This window comes from Natator depressus, chromosome 1, assembly GCF_965152275.1.
Source record: "Natator depressus isolate rNatDep1 chromosome 1, rNatDep2.hap1, whole genome shotgun sequence".
Classification (NCBI taxonomy): Eukaryota; Metazoa; Chordata; order Testudines; family Cheloniidae; genus Natator; species Natator depressus.
The window spans coordinates 159,840,961-159,859,667 of NC_134234.1; the positions used below are offsets into that span (position 1 = coordinate 159,840,961).

Here is an 18,707-nt window from a genome sequence, read left to right on the forward strand (position 1 = left end):
CTATTCACAAGGTACTTAAATATTGCCTAACTTTAAGCACATGAATAATTTCATTTATTTTAATTGAATCAGGGTCTAAATTAGCTTTGTTGTCAAATGCCTACTAAGAGAAGTTGTGCTGCCAGTTGAAAAGGATAGCTGATGACTAAGTCCTTGATCATGCAATCAGATCCATATGGGTAGATGCTTGGGTTCATGTGCCCTATGACTTCAGTGAGACTTTAGCTCAGGGGTGAGAAACTTTTTGGCCCGAGGATCACATCTGGGAATAGAAATTGAATGGCAGGCGATGAATGCTCACAAAATTGGAGTGGGGGTGAGGGCTCTGGTTGGGGGTACGGGCTCTGGAGTGGGGCTGGGGATGAGGAGTTTGGGGTGTAGCAGGGTGCTCTGGGCTGGGATTGAGGGGTTTGGAGAGCGGGAGGGGGAACAGGGCTGGGGCAGGGGGTTGGGGCACAGGGAGAGGCTCAGGGGTGCAGGCTCCGGGCGGCGCTTACTTCAAGTGGCTGCTAGAAGCAGCGGCATGTCCCTTCTCTGGCTCTTATGTAGAGGTGCGCCCAGGCAGCTCTGCGCGCTGCCCCGTCCTCAGGCACCGCCCCTGCAGCTCCCATTGGCTGCAGTTTCCAGCCAATGGGAACTGCAGGTGCAACACTTGGGGCGGGGGCAGTGTGCAGAGCAGAAGCCCCTGGCTACCCCTACGTGTAGGAGCCAGAGGAGAGGCCATGCTGCTGCTTCCGGGAGCCATGTGGAGCAGCCCCCGTACCCATTCCCCAGCGGGAGCTCGAAAGCCAGATTAAAACAGCTGGCGGGCCGTAGTTTGCCCACCCCTGCTTTAGCTGGCAGCAAGAGTCCCCCAATTTGGATTTTACTGCAGGATCAAGGCCCAAATTATTAAAATACAGTCCTTAGCATGAAGAAATGTTACCATAAAACAAATCTCCCAAAGATATACAGGACTGCTTTGATTACAGTGGAAGTATAAATTTTTAACAAATCTATTACTCCGTGCTAGACATCTGTATTTAAGGTTGTAGAAAAATGTGAGGTAGCATTGCCTTATAGCACTGGTTCAGCAAAGCACTTAACTATGTGTTGAACTTTAATTGCATGGGTAGTTTCATTGGCTTCAGTGGACTATTGACAGGCTTAGTTAAGATTGCCTTTGCATTTTGCAGCCTTAACTTTGCATTTCCTGACTTTTGAGTGCTTACTTATGCCGCCATAATCTTACTGCATTTTTAGTATGGATTTTAGTAGTTAGCTTTGCTAATTCAGAACTTTTGTTAGTGCTGTTTCCTAACCCTAATTTATGAATCTTCAAAAGAAAGTCAGTCTGCACAGGATGATTGTGGAGGGATAACTAAGGGGACTCTTGAACTCTAATTGGCTGCATAGTTTTTTAAAAGTACTTACTCTGTTCTCACAGATAAAAGGCAAGTAGAGTTTTACAAGTGCAGGAATCGTTGAAAGAAGCCAAACAAAATCAGCAGAATTTGTAGTCTGAAATACTGTATCTCTTTAGAAATTGTAATTTTATTTTAGAAATATGTTGTGTTTTGTTGATATACAGCTACCATTTTTTGCCTTGACACATAAACAGTAAAGATGTTAACCCCTAGGGTTTCCTGCCTACCCAGGAAAGCACCACTAAAGCCCAAACATTGAGGGACTAGACTATTGTTACATAAACAGTGCTGAAGACCTGTAGAGTAATGATCATTTCCTTTACTTCTGTTTAGGCAGACAGTATATCCTGTTATTCACATAACAAAGTAATCTACCTCTCTGAATTGTCTTGTATATGCATCACTTTCTTAATACCAATATTTTCTTTAATTCCTAATAATTTTTGGGGGGCTGAGGGAGGGGGGTATGGGTCCAAGAGTGGAATGTGTGGACTGAGGAAAATAGTTTAGTTCTGTAAAATGGTACTAGCTGTAAAAATGCTGGAGAGTTGGCTTTTTAAAAAAGTCAGCATTAATCCATTAGCAGTTTTCCCATTTTTAAGAAGGGAATATCATTACAATGTAACTATGTTTTATACAAGTGTTAAATTTTGGTGAAGTCTAATGAAGGTAAGGATGTGCAATCCCCATCTAAAGCATTTTGATTGTTACAGTTAATGTTTATCTGTTCATGGGGCATTTCCCATACTTTTGACATTGTCTGAATGTAGCTTTGATAGAAGGGTCTGATTTTGACTTCATTGGGATTTACAGGTGCTCTGTACTTGTCAGGATCAGGCCCTAACACTGTTTTATTGGTGTTTGGGGACTTTGCTTCAGTAGGTGACTTTATTGCCTTTGAGGAGAAATATGTAAATGTATCTACATTCTTTTGAATTTAATTGATGAATATGTTACTATCCACATCTTTGCATAAATCCTCTCTACTCAGCATCCTTTCTAGTGAAAAAAAATATTTCACTGGGGAAAAGAATGCTTTTCCTCAAATCATGACCTCAAGGACAAAAAAGCACCGGATTTGATTTGGGAGCATCTGCTGCTACCCATGTATCTCTTGGGTGCAGTATTGCTCAGTTTCATGGTGCAGATTCTTACTGCCTTCAGAATACATACTTGCTGTGAGGTGGGTGGATTGGGGTAATCCTTTGGCTTCAGTTTCTGATAAAAGAATTAGAATAATTTTTGCACCTGGCATTACTTGATAGTAGTTGTACTGTAGCTATAATTGTTCATTAGGGCTTTGATCCTGCAAACCCTTATGCATGTCGAAAGGTCTCAGAGTGGTAGCTGTGTTAGTCTGTATCAGCAAAAATGACGAGGAGTCCTTGTGGCATCTTAAAGAATAACAAATTTATTTGGGCATAAGCTTTTGAAATTTATTTGGGCATAAGCTAAGGTGCCACAAGGACTCCTCGTTGTTTTTACTTATGCATGTGTTCATCTTTATGCAAGTGAGTAGTCCCATTGTGGGATGACTATTTACATGTATAAGTCTTTGCAGGATTGAAAAATAAATAGGAGTTACTCTGGATTTAAATAGGTGTAACCAAGAACAAAATATAGCCCTAATGTGTTGTCTTAGTCTAACAGGAATTGTAAAAATTTTAAATAAAGATATAGTTTTGAAGACCATCATGTCTTAAACAGAAGACAGCACAGAATAAGTCTTTATAGTCATAAATTGCAGACAAAAAAAAAAAATCTCAGAGACAGCTTTTGGCTTCTAGCTCACCCACAGAACTTAAAGTATCAGTCCTGTTCAACTTTATCAGTTTGTAACAACTTCTCTTTAAATACTCTTCTGTTCTCTGTGTCCTAATTGTCCCATAATCACATGGCCTTCATTGTTCTCTGCAGAAGGGAGAGGCAGTGGATTACTCACGCTGGCTTCCAAGTCCCTCTTAAGGCTAGTCTACATTTGGAAATTTACTGGATTAGCTATTTCGGAATAATCATTGTGGTACAAGCTCCAGTGTGGACACTCTATGTGTGTATAAGACACACATACACAACACCAAGGAACATAAGTGCGTGCGCATGGGAGCTTATACTGAAATAACTATTTTGGACTAATTATTACAGAATAGCTATTATGATAAATTTCCAAGTTGTAGACAAGTTCTTAATTGCTATAAAATAAAAAGGGAAGCCAGTCTAATTTATTGTTCATAACTTTAATTGATCAGTACTTCCCTGCTTTGTCTTGACAAAGTCTAAACTACACTATAATAAGGCTGTGAAGTCACAAGAGCTAGTCTGGTTTCACACTTGTATAAGTGAGCAGAATTTAGCTCTGATTCTACCCATTTCTTTCCTAAAAGGAAAGTATGCACTTCTAGAAACCAAAGCTTCCAGGCTGCTTTTGGTATTGATATTTTTCCCCCATTCTTATTTTGTATTTTTTTGTTTATTGTTTCTTTTTTTTCTCTTAAACCTCTTTTGCTACTCTATCACAGGTATCCTCATGCCTGCTTGCTAAATGTCTGACTTTAATATCCTTTTGTAGGGGAGCCAGGGTGGCTTCCCTCTGACCCAGAGGGTAAAGAGCCACCCTCTCAGCCTGAGTGGGCGGGGCCAGACCAAGCTTACGCCAATCCCCGGAAGGGGAGGGGTGGGACAGGAAGTACAAAGGGCGGGGCCCTTTGCCCAGTGAGGAGAGCACCAGGGAGGGAGATAGACACAGGCTGCTCCCTCGCGATCCTGCTGCCGACCCGGGGAGGCCCTGGGCCAGGAGGAACCAGGACCGGGAGGAAGGCCTGTGGCGACCAGGACTGCCAGCCGCTGAGTACCCGGAGGACCTGGAGGGGCCCGGCTGTAACCCAGGCCAGCGTGAGCCTGACACAGAGAGGGAGCTGGAGCTGCCAGCAGCTGAATACCCGGACAAGCTGGAGGGACCGGAGAGACCCGCTTGAGCGACCGGGTAGGAAGTAGCCCAGGGGCAGAACTGCACCGGGTGGTGGGTGTATTTGGTCAGCGGGGCGCGGATGGTTCTCCGCTGACCAAGCGGCGGGACCTTCGCCTCCTGCCACTGTCGGGGCCCTGGGCTGGAAGGCAGTGGAGTCGGGTGGGCCTGCGTTCCCCTACCCCGGCCAACCTGCCTTGGGTAGCAAAACTGTGCGCTACCAACCCATACCAGCGCTCCCCTGCCTGAGGGGCACGCTGCGGACTCCGGCCAGCACACCTTTCCTGCTAATTCCCCAGTGCCCGAAAGGTGTGACTAAGGCCTGCCAGTGGGACCAGAGCTCTCCATCGCCCCCTAGGGGCTTGAGGACCGACTGAAACCTGTCACACCTTTCCTTATTTTTTTTTTTTAACAGGAAGAGGGTTTGTTCACTCTGTACGATACATAGGATATCACAAATGAGCAAACAGTGTTCAGCTAGGAGACATTTTATTTGTGCACCCTCCCTTAGAAATGACGCCAACAAAGAAAAATCAAACAGTTTGTACTTCCTGGACATTTCAGGTATGCTATACTATGGAAGCAAAACACGTACACAGATAGGGAACAGGCTGGTTTTGCTTGAATCTCTATTGTATCTGTGTTTTGATTTGGTTCCATGTTCTGCTTTTAATATGTATTTTTATTTATAATGAATAAAAATGCCATTCTTGACTCTCCCAGGTAAAAAAAAAAAAAAAAGTTAGTTATCAAAACATAGCTGATCACATTCAATGTCACTGAAGGATTAACCTCATGGTTAAACAAAAGTACCTGTCCCATCAAGCAAAGATTAAATAAACAGATGGGGTTTCATAATGTGCTCTGAAGGTCAGCAGAAACCACCCTGTTGGACTAGTGTGGAGGAAGTGAATTCCAGAGTTCAGAGCTCTCCCTGAGAATGTATGCTTTGCTTGTTTTACTCTCTTTTGATGTGCTTATGTAAGTGTTTTGACCTGTGTAGCACATTCTGCATAAAGTAAAATCTCAGTTTCAGAATTAGTGTAGTCCTCTATTCACAGAACAAGGACGGGATGGGCTGTGGGAGTGCAAGCCCAAGTGTTCCTCCAGTTTGACCTAGTGGGGAGAGAATAGTTCAGTTTTCATGTCTTGGTCTTTCTGCTGAAATTGCCAGCAGTTTCAAAAGCGACACAAGGTGAGTGAGCTGCTCTGTGTAAGCTCGAAAGCTTCTCTCTCTCTCACCAATGGAAGTTGGTCCAATGAAAGATATTACTTAGGGTTACCAGACGTCCTGATACTGTTGGGATGGTCCCAATATTAGGGGCTTTGCCTTATAAAGGCAACTATAACCTCCCCATCACAAAAAAAGTGTCCCGATTTTTCACACTTGCTATCGGCTCACCCTAATATTACATCAGTCACCATGTCTCCTTAATATCTTGGGACCAACACGGCTACAACAACACCGCATACAACAGTTTAAACAGTTTCAACAGTTTGTTGTGGGAGTCTAAAGTTATGTCAAAGGTGCGTGTTTTTTTTTTTTTTTTGCTCCTTACTCTTCATTCAAACACTCACTATTAGACTGTTAGGATCAAGCTGTCCATTTGTGGTACCGGAGGGCCAAGGTATATGCGCTTGACTGAGCTGAGTGCTGTTACAGCAGAACAGAGAAGCCTGGCCTAGTTGGATGATGCCTGAAACTATATCCCTTACTCCTGCGGGGCATTCTGCACCAAAAAATTAAAAATTCTGTGCCAAAAAAAAAAAAATTCTGTGCCCAATATTTTAAAATTCTTCAAATTTTATTTGTCAAATAAATGTGGAGGATCCAGCATGGCATTGGGGAGCACAGGCCACTGGCTGCACAGAGGTGGGAGATCACTGTGCAGCTCCCCCGCCCAGGACACAGACTCAGCAGTGAGGCTGCACCCAACCCTGACACAGCGCAGGCCCCAGAAACACCCCAGGGACCTGTGCCTCTGTGCTAAGTGCACCAGGTGTGCGCAGGCAGGCTCAGCAAGGCAGGATCCAAGTGTGAAGGAGCTTAGTGTGGGGGGGATCCAGGTGTGTGTTGAGAGGTTTTTGTGTGGAGCAATCTGGGTTCGGGTGGCTCAGTGGGGGATCTAGGTGTGGGGGGGTTCTGGATGCAACAGTAATGGGAGGGTCTGCAGGGGGTCCAGCTGAACGTAGTTGGAGCTCAGGGGGAGGGGGTCTGGGTGTGGGGGAGGGGATAGAGCTTGGCAGGGGATCCGTGGTATGGGGGGGCTCAGTGGAGAGTCCAGATGCTGGGGGAGTGGGGCTCAGTGGGGTGGGGATCAAGGTGCAACTCGTTGGTGCTTGGTAGGGTGGGGATCCGGGTGTAGGTAGCTCATTGGGGTGGTCCAGGTGAAGGGGGAGTGGGGCTTGTTGGGGAGTCTCGGTATGAGGGAGTCTGGATACACAGGGATTGGGTGGATGGGGGAGCAGCTTCCTGTACAGTAACCCCTTCCCTGCAGCTGAGGAGTGATGGGTGCAGGAAGCGTGGGGGTGGGGAAGAGTTTGCAGAGCTTCCTACAGCCGGGGGAGAAATCTGGGGGTGGGTCTAACATGGCCTCGGATGTTGTGCAGTGGAAGAGGAAGTCTCCCTTCCCGTCCTCCCCAGCCAAGCCAGGACTAGCAGCTAAGACCGGTGCCGGGTAGGAGCCACCAGCCGGGTCTTCCCCAGTCCCGCCCTCTGCCCCATGGTGATTTACCTCTGCCAGCTGCCCTGGGCACCCGAAACATATTGCTGGGGAGGATCGCATGACCGCTCTTGTGGCTTCTCTTTGGTTCCCTGTCAGAAAGTAATTTTTCTGTGGGGAAGCAAATAAATCTGTGGGGGACATCAATTCTGCGCATGCACAGTAGAGCGTAATTACCCCGGGAGTAATCCGTGTACACATGAGCTACTCCTGAACTAACTAGCGTATTAGAATCTATCACAGGAATAAGGAGGGCTTTCCACCTGTTGCTTCACCTGCAGCTAAAGGAGCATATTTGTAGCATATGCACAGGCAGATTTGGGGTCATGCAGCTTTCCTCACCCATGCTACCTTCCCACAACAGCCATCCTGCACTTTCATTCAGTGAAGCAAACTGACTTATATGTATTGCAACCCTCTGCTATGTGAAATCAGGCTTATCAGTTTGATTGTTTTGCCCTCTAGTGGTTGGCCTAAAAAAGACTATTGGATCTTTAGCTAGATGTAAAGTCTATGATGATGGAGATGCTGTTCCTTTAAGGAATAATGATGCATACTGGGATAGGGCCAAGTGTCATTGTTGTATCCATTTTTAGCAAGGTAAGAGTCAATCTGAGTACCATGTAAGATCTCATACTTGGTAAGTACTTTAGCTATAAAATACAGAATACATTATTTTATTGTGCTTGAGTATATAAGTTGCTATATAACACCAGTGACAGCAAATAAGACTTGAGTTAAAACTGACTTAGACAATAGAACTCAATCTTCTATTCTAACTCTAGACATGCATAATATACATGTAGGCAAGTGTTTTATTTACATCTGTGCTGCACGGACCTAAAGGTTATACTCTAATCTATCACTGTGCTGAGCCATTAAATCCCCTGTACCAACACACAATATTGTATATCAGAATAGTGATAGCACATCCTTACTGAAAGCAGAAGTCAAATCATTCCTTTCTCTCTCCCTCAGTTGCCTGGAAGAAGGAATGTTTGTAAAATAGAATCCACTTTCTGGAGATGTTAGTGTTTATGGTTGATATAAAATGTCATACTTATAGTAATGGTGTTATCCAGGTAGCTGCAGTGATCCATATGATCACACCTTATCCAACCTCCGTGGTTGCAATGGTGAAGGGACTGAGAAAGAACAGGTCTGAAATACCCCTTATGTTTACTTGATATGGAAGGAGCAAACTAGTAGTCATGAACCATTCATTAATGGTGAATCATTTGATATACTTGCTGTATGTATCACAACTAGAGTTGAGGAGAAATGGAGGAAAAATGTAAAAGTTGGGAGAAAAAATTAGGAGTGGAGGGGCCTCATATCAAGAGAGGGAAAGATGGCTAAGATGGTGGGACTTTAGAGATTTGGGTTCAATTTCTAACTCTGCCCAAGGTCTTTGGCAAGTCACTTAATCTCCCTGTATCTAAATGTCCCTTCTATCAAATAGGGATAATACCCTACTAAGTATGTAGTGAGAACAAAATATAAGATGCTCAGATACTACAGCAATAAGTACCTGACAGAGAAACATCGAGCCAATCTAGGCTATAATAGGTAGAAAGGGAAGCATACCACCACTTTCTGTTTGAATTCAAGCATTAGTTATGTCATCCCTGACATCGTATCAGATAAGCAGTAGGACTAAATGTTGTCCTTTTCAATTCTGCTTATGAGCAACCTGTGCATTAAAACAGTTTTCCTCTACAGGCTTGTAGCGTTATTTTAGCATCAAACATCACTTGGCTTGTTGTGATGGGGAGTTCACCCCCATACCAGCCTAGGAAGGATTAATGAAGCTGAAAAGGGGCCAATTAACCAGGTAGGCCACACATTTCCCCTCAACTGTGGCTTAAGTAACCCTGGATTGATGATGGAGCCCAGCTGAGAAGGAACCAGTGAGGCTGGTATAAAGCCAGAAAGCTGGCAACAGAAAAAGGCTGCAGCCAGGGAGCCTGCAGTCACTTTCTGGATATTAGAAAGAGAGGGAAGGAAAGAAACTTTGAGGAGAGGATGTAGGGGGAAAAAGCTTGGGGAAAGGGTAGTAAGGTTTAAGATAGTGCAGACCTTGGCTGCTGATTAGAAGGTCCCTGAGATAGAACCTGAAGTAGAGAGTGGGCCTGGGTTCCTGTGCAAGTGGCATCATCTGGGCAGTGAATGAGAAGAATGGTGGAGGCAATTTCTATGGAAAGACATTAATATCCTGGAAGGAGGAAATCAAATAGTGACTTGGGTGGAGGGCTAAACCACAAAGGGAGAGCACCCAGGGTCTCGCAGAGAGGCAGCAGAACACACAGCAAGTGGCAGAAGGGGGTGTTGGACCTGGAAAAAGCTAATCCCCAGAACAACTAGGAAGAAGTGCCCTAGCAGTGAATGGAAGCCCATTACACTTGTGCACGTAGGTTCATATTAATTTTGTCCTATACTTTGTGTCCTCAATTCAGTATCAATAGCAGCAGTGATGTGGCATTTAGCATGACGGGAGTTACTCATGTTGCCACTCATAGTCTTTATTCCGTCAGATTTATCGGTTTCTTTTCACTGTATATTTGCTTTTGTTCCTCTTTTTCCTATGATCTGGGGAGGAAATCACTGAATAAAGACAGGACTGAAACAAATCACTATTATTGACCTGTTCAAATTTCCTTGATACATTAAAAATAAACTTAAGTAAAGTGCCCAGAGAGGTGGTTAGTGCCTCATAAATCCAGTAAAGATATAGTCACCATTCACCTGGGCTGGAGAACTTGCAAACTAAGGCATCTCACATATAGTTGCACACATGCCTAACTTCATGCCTGTAAACTTCCTGTCCCAATGAATTTAACAGGACTTCTTACAAGTATAAAAGTGAGTATATGTACAAGTGTTCACAGGATCTAGGCCTATCCTTTCAGTCCTGCAATAAACTCCATGTGGACAAACCCTGCATCCACTCAGAGCTCCATTGAAGCCAGTGGGGTTCCACAGAAGTTTAGTGGTCCATTTATATGGATCTGCTTGTAGAATCAGGTTGGGTCTTAAAATCCAGATTCTGCAATCAAAATCTCATGCCTCTGGTAAAGCCTAAATCCTAAACAAAGACTTTTTTTTAGGATTTGCTTTTAAAACACTATAGTAGCCTTTTGTATTGAAAGGAGGCTTGAATATTTTTCCAACTTGGTCTCCCAATAATGTTTATAGTTCTGGGTTTGTTTGCTTTTGGTCAGAATGAAATACACAAAATAGTGAAAATAAACAGTCATATTAGAATAGGTCAGCGTTTCTCAAACTGGGGGTTGGGACCCCAAAGTGGCTCATAACCCTGTTTTAAAGGGGTCACCAGGATTGGTGTTAGACTTGCTGGGGTCAGGGGCTGAAGCCTGAGCCCCACGGCATGGGGCCAAAGCTGAAGCCCAAGGGCTTCAGCCCTGGATGGTGGGGCTCAGGTTACAGGCTCCTCCCCTGGGCTTCAGCTTTGGCTCCACTGGGCTTGGGCTTTATACTCCCTGCTCCTGGGGCAGTGGGACTTGGGTGGGCTCAGGCTTTGGTCCTCCCTCCTGGGGTCCTGTAGTAATTTTTGTTGTCAGAAGGGGATCACAGTGCAATGAAGTTTGAAGAAAAGGAGTACTTGTGGCACCTTAGAGACTAACCAATTTATTTGAGCATGAGCTCTCGTGAGCTACAGCTCACTTCATCGGATGCATACTGATGAAGTGAGCTGTAGCGCACGAAAGCTCATGCTCAAATAAATTGGTTAGTTTCTAAGGTGCCACAAGTCCTCCTTTTCTTTTTGCAAATACAGACTAACACGGCTGTTACTCTGAAATGAAGTTTGAGAATCCCTTGAATTTAATTCCTTCTCCTAGTGGCCCCAAATTAATTTAGTTTAGGTTGGATATTAGGAAAAACTTTTTCACTAGGAAGGTGGTGAAACACTGGAATGCGTTACCTAGGGAGGTGGTGGAATCTCCTTCCTTAGATATTTTTAAGGTCAGGCTTGACAGAGCCCTGGCTGGGATGATTTAGTTGGGGATTGGTCCTGCTTTGAGCAGGGGGTTGGACTATATGACCTCCTGAGGTCCCTTCCAACTCTGATCTATGATTCTATGAATGGCTGTTACTGTACTACTTTCCTTAAGGCCCCCTTCGGGCGTGCTAGACCCGTACTTCCACTTCGCATTTTTTGCAGGATTTATTTTTTCAGCTATGGAACAAAAACGGGACGACCACACCTGTGCTTACACGGCAGCTGAAATGTACCTTAATCCACCTTGAGGGTGAAATCAGTTCATACGAGCGTGGGGCGGACAACAGCTGTCGCTCCCCCCCGCCTCCCGCGGGAGCGGAATTGGCTGGCGCCTCGGAAAAGACTGGGGGCGGGGGCAGGGGCAGGAGGCTCCCACTAGCCGCGGGGCGGGGCAGCGGCACCACAAGCGGCGCCCGAACCAGCTGTTTCGCTGCCGCTCCGCGCGCCAGAGGGGAGCGGGCGTGAAGGCACCAACCAATCAGCAGCCGCTTCCTTTGGGGCAGCCAATCAGAGCCGCAGTTAAATTAGCCAACCGGCGAACGCCTCTCTCTCTCCGCCGAGGGTGGGAGGGGGCAGGGCAGCCAATCGGGAACGAGCCGGAGCGGGGCGCCGCCGGCCATGCTGATCACGCTGTGCTACCTGTACCTCTGGGCGCGCTGGGGGGCCGGCTGGGCCGGGCTCATCCGACGCACCGTGCGCCGCCTGCACCGCGCGCGCTGCGCCTTCGTCTTCGGCTGCTGCCGCGGCGGCGGCGCGGGCTGCCCCCCTCCCCAGCGGCGGCGGCGCAGGCAGGGGTCGCCCGGGCTGGGCGAGGAGCCCGTCTGCCTCCGGCTAGGGGACAAGGTCTTCTTCACTGAGGAGACCCCGCAGGTACCCGCCGCGCCCGGCCTCCTGCGTGGGCGTCCAGGCCTGGGGTGGAGAGGCGGGGCCTGTTGTGGGTGGGGTATAGATGGGGCCAGGCCTGTGGGGGGGGTGTTTGGGGAGAGCTGGGGGGTCACCCTGGGCTTGTCCTGGCTGTGACAGGGAGGTCGGTGGAGTGGATAACTCGGCTTGGGCCAGCCTAGCTGGGGGTGAGAACAGCCACGCTGCCCGGGAGCACAGGCCTTGGATTAGCAGCTGGGACACTGTAAACTCAGCAGCTGCATCCCCATTGCTGTATTAGTCCCTCTGCCTCACGCCCTCGCCTGGCTCTTGTAAAGCACTGCTTAACTCGAGCTGGGGATTTTTGTGTGTGGAGGGGAGTAAGGTTAGGGCCAAAACTGGAGTTAACCTCAAGCCGACAATAGAATGAAGGGAAGCTCTGTGTTAACTTTCTAGTCATCTGAATCCAAAGATAATATCCCTGCTCCTGGGCTTCTCAGAAATAGGACATAGGGCCATAAATATCCAGGATAGAGCATCAGTCTCATAGCTGCAGCTGCTGTAATTCTAACAGAGACAAAGGTGGGTGAGGTAATATCTGTTATCAAACCAACTTCTGTTGGTTAGACAGACGAGCTTTCAAGCCACTCGGAGCTCTTCTTCAGGTCTCTGTCTCCAACAGATGTTTGTTAGTAAAAGATATTACTTCACCCACCTTTTCTTTCTAATATTCTGGGACCGACATGGCTGCAACTAAGCTGCATACAACAATATAATTCTAAGAGTCATCAATAAGTTTGGTGCTGTATAAACAAAAGGCTAAAGACTATCTCTGTTTCAAAGACCTTGCAGTCTCTCATCAAGATGTAAATAGAACACATTAGTGACTACGGTCTAGTGTATAGTTACACATGAACACCTACTACTGTGGTTGAGTTAAAGCCTAGTGGGGACCCTGGGTTTTAACCAGACCAGTTTAGCCCATGTTAGGCCATATCTATGCTAGGGGAAAAGATGTGTTTTTAATCTGTGTGCATTGAATGTGTTAACATTTTAGTTCAGACAAGGCAAACTATTAACTGGTCAAGGTAAACCACAGACACAAGATTAAGGGTTACTTCAACTAATTAACGTATGTTAAAACATAACTTGTGTTGTGTGCTAGTGTGTTAAAACCCTAGTGTAGATGTGCTTTCGATAAAGTCCAGATCACATTCTCATGAGCAAATTAGGGAAATGTGACCTAAATGAAATTACGACAGAGTGGATGGACAACAGATTGCAAAACTGTATTCAAAGTAGTTATCAAAAGTTTGCTGTCACACTGGAAGGCTATATGTAGTGGGTTCATTCCGGGATTTGTCCTGGGTCTGGTATTAGTCAATGTTTTCATTAAAGTTCATAATGTAATGGAGAATATGCTTACAAAACTGCAGAGGATACTAATCTTGGGGGAAGGGGTTGTTGCAAGCACTTCAGAGCACAGGGTTAAAATTCAGATACAATAGAACCCCATTTATCCGACTGTCCATTATCCGCTTCTCTGTATTAAACGAACAACCAGCATGCACCAGTCCAGAAGCGGATGATCACTTCTGTGGCCGCTAGATGGTGCAGCAGCCTCGCACTTTCACATTCTCCAGATTACCTCAATTTATGATGATCCAATCTGGCCTCGGTCCCAGTTAGATTGGATAAAGGAGGTTGTGATGTAATCTTGAAAAATTGGGGTATTGGTCTGAATCAATAAGATGAAATTCAGTAAAGACAAGTGCAAAGTTTGATACTTCTCAGTGTTGTGAGGCACCTTGCTACAACTTGCCTTTAGTGTGAGGAAGCTTTCTTTGAACTGTGGTTCAGCTCCCCAACTCCATATTTTGAGCATGAGTCTGAGAGCCAGGAACTCCTGAAGTCTGTTCCTGGCTTTAACGCTGATTCTTAGTTTGAATTTGGTCAAGCTCCGGGATCCCTCTAGCTGTAAAACTGAAAGAATACTTAACTAGCCCATATTGGGCTAGGTCAGGGGTCTCAAACACATGGCCTGTGGGGTTATTTTCTGTGGCCCGCTAGCTCCCCACTCCCCCCCAGCATTTACCTAGAGCAGCTCCAGGCTGGCCCGGCGCGTGCTGGGGGCAAGGGTAGGCTCCCCGCCTGCCTGCGCTGCTCTGGGAAGTAGCCAGGACCTGGGGGAGGGGGAGCACAGGGGTCTGTTTGTTGCCCTGGCCATGCCTCCAGGCACCGCCCCGAAGCTCCCATTGGCCATGGTTCCCCGTTCCCAGCCAATGGGAGCTGCGGGGAGCGATGCCTGGAGGCACAGCCAGGGCAACACACAGACCCCTGTGTCACCCTGCCAGGTTCCCGCCACTTCCCGGAGTGGTGCGGGGGCAGGGCAGACAGGCGGGGAGCCTGCCCTAACCCTGGTGCATGCCGGAGCCCGCCCCTTGAACCCCCTGCATCACCCCTCCTGCATCCCAACCCCCTGCTCTGAGCCCCCTGCCGCACCCCGCACTCCTCCTGCACACCAACCCCCTGCCCTGAGCCACCTGCTGCACCCCTCCTGCACCCTGAGGGGGTGGCGTTGGGGTGGGGATTTTGGGGAAGGGGTTGGAATGGGGGCTGGGAAGAGGTGGGGCAGGGGCAGGGCCTCATGGAAGGGGTGGAGTGGGGGCGGGGCCGGGGCAGCAGAGCAGGGATCAGTGATACAGCCCTCAGGCCAATGTACTAGTCCTCATTTGGCCCTCCTGGTCATTTGAGTTTGAAACCCCTGGATTAGGTTTTGTGCGGCTCAGTTAATGGTTCTTCAGCACCGTATATAAGTGCTAAATTTTATTTATAAATATCCTATTTCTTTCCCCGAACTCTGGGGATGTGGAAGAAGTATACCTGGCATCCTCAGTGCATCCCCCATTCCAAAACGTTGAACACAATACATTTTTCCTTTATTTGATTCTTGTTTTCTAACATTTCAGGGAAATGTATGTGTATTGAAGGGAAAGCTTTCTGTGACAAATTTAGGTAGTTTTGTGTCAGTCATATTAAGAAGAAATCTTTATGGTTTAAATGACATTTTTGAAATCTTTTATATTTCTAAATTAAATTAACTATCCTTGAAAGATGCTGGCTTAATATCTATAAGGGTTGAAGACCCCTATAACCACAACAAACAAACAAAACAAATTTTCCTCAACTGCCCCAATTTTGATCTTGTGGTGGCTATCTCTAGTGGCAGTTGTTTCCATGTCATTTCAAAATGTAATTGTTTGCAGAGTCTGCAAGCTGTGAAGCCAAACAATGGCTTTTAGTGATTAAATGTGACACGGACACTCGTTCATTGGGAATTGGACTGAAATCAGTTCATTTCAGACACATTTTTAACATTTTAACTACTAAAAGTTGATGGTAAGTTTACAATAGGAGTAGTTAGCCTGAAATTTTGATGGAAAAATTGAATTGTTGCATTTTACAAAGTTATGTTTAATTATTTATACACAAGGCTACGATTTAGACAGGGAGGTCACGGAATCTGTGACTTCCAGTGACCTCCGTGACTTCAGCCTGTGGGAGCAGGGAGCTGCAGGATCCCCCCACTTCCTGTGGGGGGCAGGGAGCTCCCAGCCGCCTCGAGTGCTGGGGGACCCCCCTGAACTCCTGGCTGCCGCGGGTGGTGGGGGCCCCTGGAGCTGCTGGTAGTGGGGCAGTCCCTGAGCTCCTGGCCATCGGGGGCAGCAGGGGAACCCCTGAGCTCCCAGCTTTCACAGGCCCCCGCAGCTGTGGACGGCAGGGATATCCTATAGCTCCCCGCCCCTTCAGGGGCACCTCCCAGCTGCTGTGGCCATGGGGGAACCCCCGAGTTCCTGGCCTTCGTGGGCCCCTGGAGCTGCTGGTGGTGGGGGTACCCCACAGCTCCCAGCTGACACAGGAGGCGGGGGCATTCCATAGCTCCTGGCCCCCACAGGCAGCGTGGGACCCCTGGAGCTGCAGGTGGCAGAGGTATTCCGCAGCCCCCAGCTGCTGCAGGCGGCTCCTAGCCCCTGCGCAGCTGCCCCACTTCAGGCAGTGTGGGGACATGTACATCCCCATTGTGTCAGGGATATTTTTATTAAAAGTCATGGACAGGTCACGGCTTCCATGAATTTTTTTCTTTTTTGCCCATGACCTGTCTGTGACTTTACGAAGAATATCTGTGACAAAATCTTAGCCTTACTTATACAGTGCTAAAAGTGTGCTAGGCACTTTACAGACAGGTAGGAAGGCAAGATCCATGCAGTAAGGACCTTAGTTTAATACATTACAGAGAAGATAGATGGGACAGGAATATAAGTTAAAGCCATTTAAGTGGTTTAATTTTAGTCTCTATGTTGTTAATGCTACTCCTTTTGTTTTGCTTTGTTTTGAATGTTGAGAGGGGTTTTCTGATGTTTTTTGTGCTTCTTTCCTTTCAGGTAGGTACTTGGGACCTATAGGCCTAACAGAAGTATACTGTAAGAAGGAGAGGGTGGCGGCATGGTGAACGATGTCAGAGCGAGGCTCCTGGTATAGGTGGGCCATAATCGAAGAAGCTACAGACAAGTGGGTGAAGGATATGAAGGGAGCAGTTACTTAGGCAGGTAGTGCCTTCTTAGTTTAAAAGTGTCTATACTTGTGCTTGCTAAGTGTTAAGAGGTTTAAGACTTGAAGTTAGGTGTGTCTAATTCATTCGGTGGAGAAGTCTGGATTTCTACTTTGAGTTGAGGTCTGTGGTTGGTCATCCTGTAAATTTAGGACTACATGCTACTCAATCCAAAGTGCTGCTCCAGCTCATAACGATGGGAGGATTTCACAAAAACTGAGGAGTAGAATATGGCTTTTATGTAGTAACTAAACTTTTAAGCATTCATTTGTTCAGTGCCTTATTGTCACTTTCAGCATCACTCAGTGGGGAAAATATGCCCGCCTTTAGGACCAGCATTATTTCTGCCTTTTTCTCACTCTGTCTGCCTGTCTCTGTTTTGCATCCTCTGTTTTTGCCTCTGCAGTTTATTTCCTGCAATAGCTTCACTCGTGATCCATTTCCTAAAACAATCAGCAATGGAAGAGTTGATACCCGTATTTAAATTCCCTCAGTGGGCTTAAGGGTTCACCTCCCATTGACATAAATGGGAGAAGGGAGAGTTCACATTTCTGAGCCATAGTCTATACAAGCACTTACGTTGGCAAAAATTTTGTTGCACAGGGGTGTGAAAAAAACACCCCTGAGCAACATAAATTTTGCCAGCATAAGAGCTTATGTGCACAGTACTATGTTGGTAGGAGACTCTCTCCTGTCAGCGTAACGTGGCTACATTGGTGCTCTTAAGCTGTATCTACACTGCACTTTCATTGGTAAAACTTTTGTCAGTCAAGGGTGTGAAAAAAGTTTTACTGATGAAAAGGGCTGGGGTGGACAGTGCTCTGTTGGCGGGAGACATAAGATGCACAGAGTGGACATAGCCTTATAGCGCCACATCCGTATCGGTACAGCTGTGTCACTGTAAGCTTGTAAGTGTAGACATGGCCTTAGTTTGCAGATTCAAACGATGGTAGTGCCTTGGTTTTAGCTCAGTTCAGTTTTGGAGGGTTTTCTTTGCAGCATAAGGGCTTGAATATTTTTTGTTTTTAAATGAAAGTTAGATTTTGCAGAATCTGTCCATGCACTATACGTAGAAAAATTCATCTAGTAGGCTAGGTTAGGCTGGTGGAATGGTTGTGTTAAATTTTATAATTGCATGCTTAGATATGTCCTGATGTTACAATTAGATAAAATTACTGTACACAATGTTAGGTAAGAAATCACTTTTAAAAATTCAGAGAATTTATACAACAAAAACTAATCCAAAGAAAGATATTTAACACCCAAAGCAACAAAATAAGGAAAAACCTTAATTAAGGAAATGTAATATACCAAGCACAATGGGAAGTTGCCTCAGTTACCTTACCTCACAGTAGCTAAGGTTTATGTCTGTCTTTGATGTTCTTTGCTTTTATTGGATTGCCTTTATGACTTAAATTTGGGCCCATGTTTAAATTATGTCAAAGCAAGTTTTTATAAATTTAAAAGTTAATAGAAATGTTTTTGATAACTTTTTACTGACATTCAAAAGGCTTATTTTAAAACATTTCTATTTCTCGCGAGATTTTTGTTATTTGTTTTGTCTTAGGGCCTAGGAGTCCTGGTAAAGGACCAGACCCCATTGAGGTAGGTTCTTCACAAACACAGAATAAAAAGAGTATCCCTGCCACACAGAGTTTATAATCTAAGTATAAGACAAGAGATGACAGGAAAGTACAGGCAAATAATTTGATGCTATTGGTCAGCCTCACCACACCAGCAGCCTAATTATTAAGTTTTTTGTAGGCATCGCAGAAATAGAGGGTTTAAAGGAGGATAATGATGTAGCTTTGCGGATATTTATGGGCAGCTTCTCCATAGTGTGAGGGGAACATGGGAGAAAGTGCGAAGGTGCTTGTTAGAAAATTTAACAAGCGGACATTGGAGGCTGGCATCATGGGCTGATCAGAGAGGTGGGAGTTGACAACAATAGTAAATGAGAAGATAGGGAGGTTCATAATCTATGAATGATAGGTTGAGGGAGGGATAGGTCATGAAGGGTGTTGAAAGTGAAGACAAAGGGTTTTTATTTGAAATGCAAATAGTGCAGCACTAAAACTTATGTGACACTTACTTATAAATAATACTGAAAGTAAATTTTTGACAT

At 45.9% G+C, this 18,707-nt stretch overlaps 1 protein-coding gene across 3 annotated transcripts in view; it reads left to right on the forward strand.

Moving 5' to 3' along the window:
• The first annotated feature begins 7,676 nt into the window (after positions 1 to 7,676).
• The window catches only part of HLCS (holocarboxylase synthetase), a 216,137-nt gene continuing 205,106 nt past the window's right edge, over positions 7,677 to 18,707 (forward strand). Inside the window, exon 1 of one of the 3 annotated variants that reach the window (XM_074970152.1) lies at positions 7,677 to 7,691. The gene's annotated coding sequence lies outside the window, so the exon portion shown is untranslated. Of the gene's footprint in view, positions 7,692 to 11,844; positions 11,983 to 16,384; positions 16,581 to 18,707 lie in introns of those variants that run through there. The other 2 variants (XM_074970147.1, XM_074970150.1) reach the window with 2 other exon arrangements.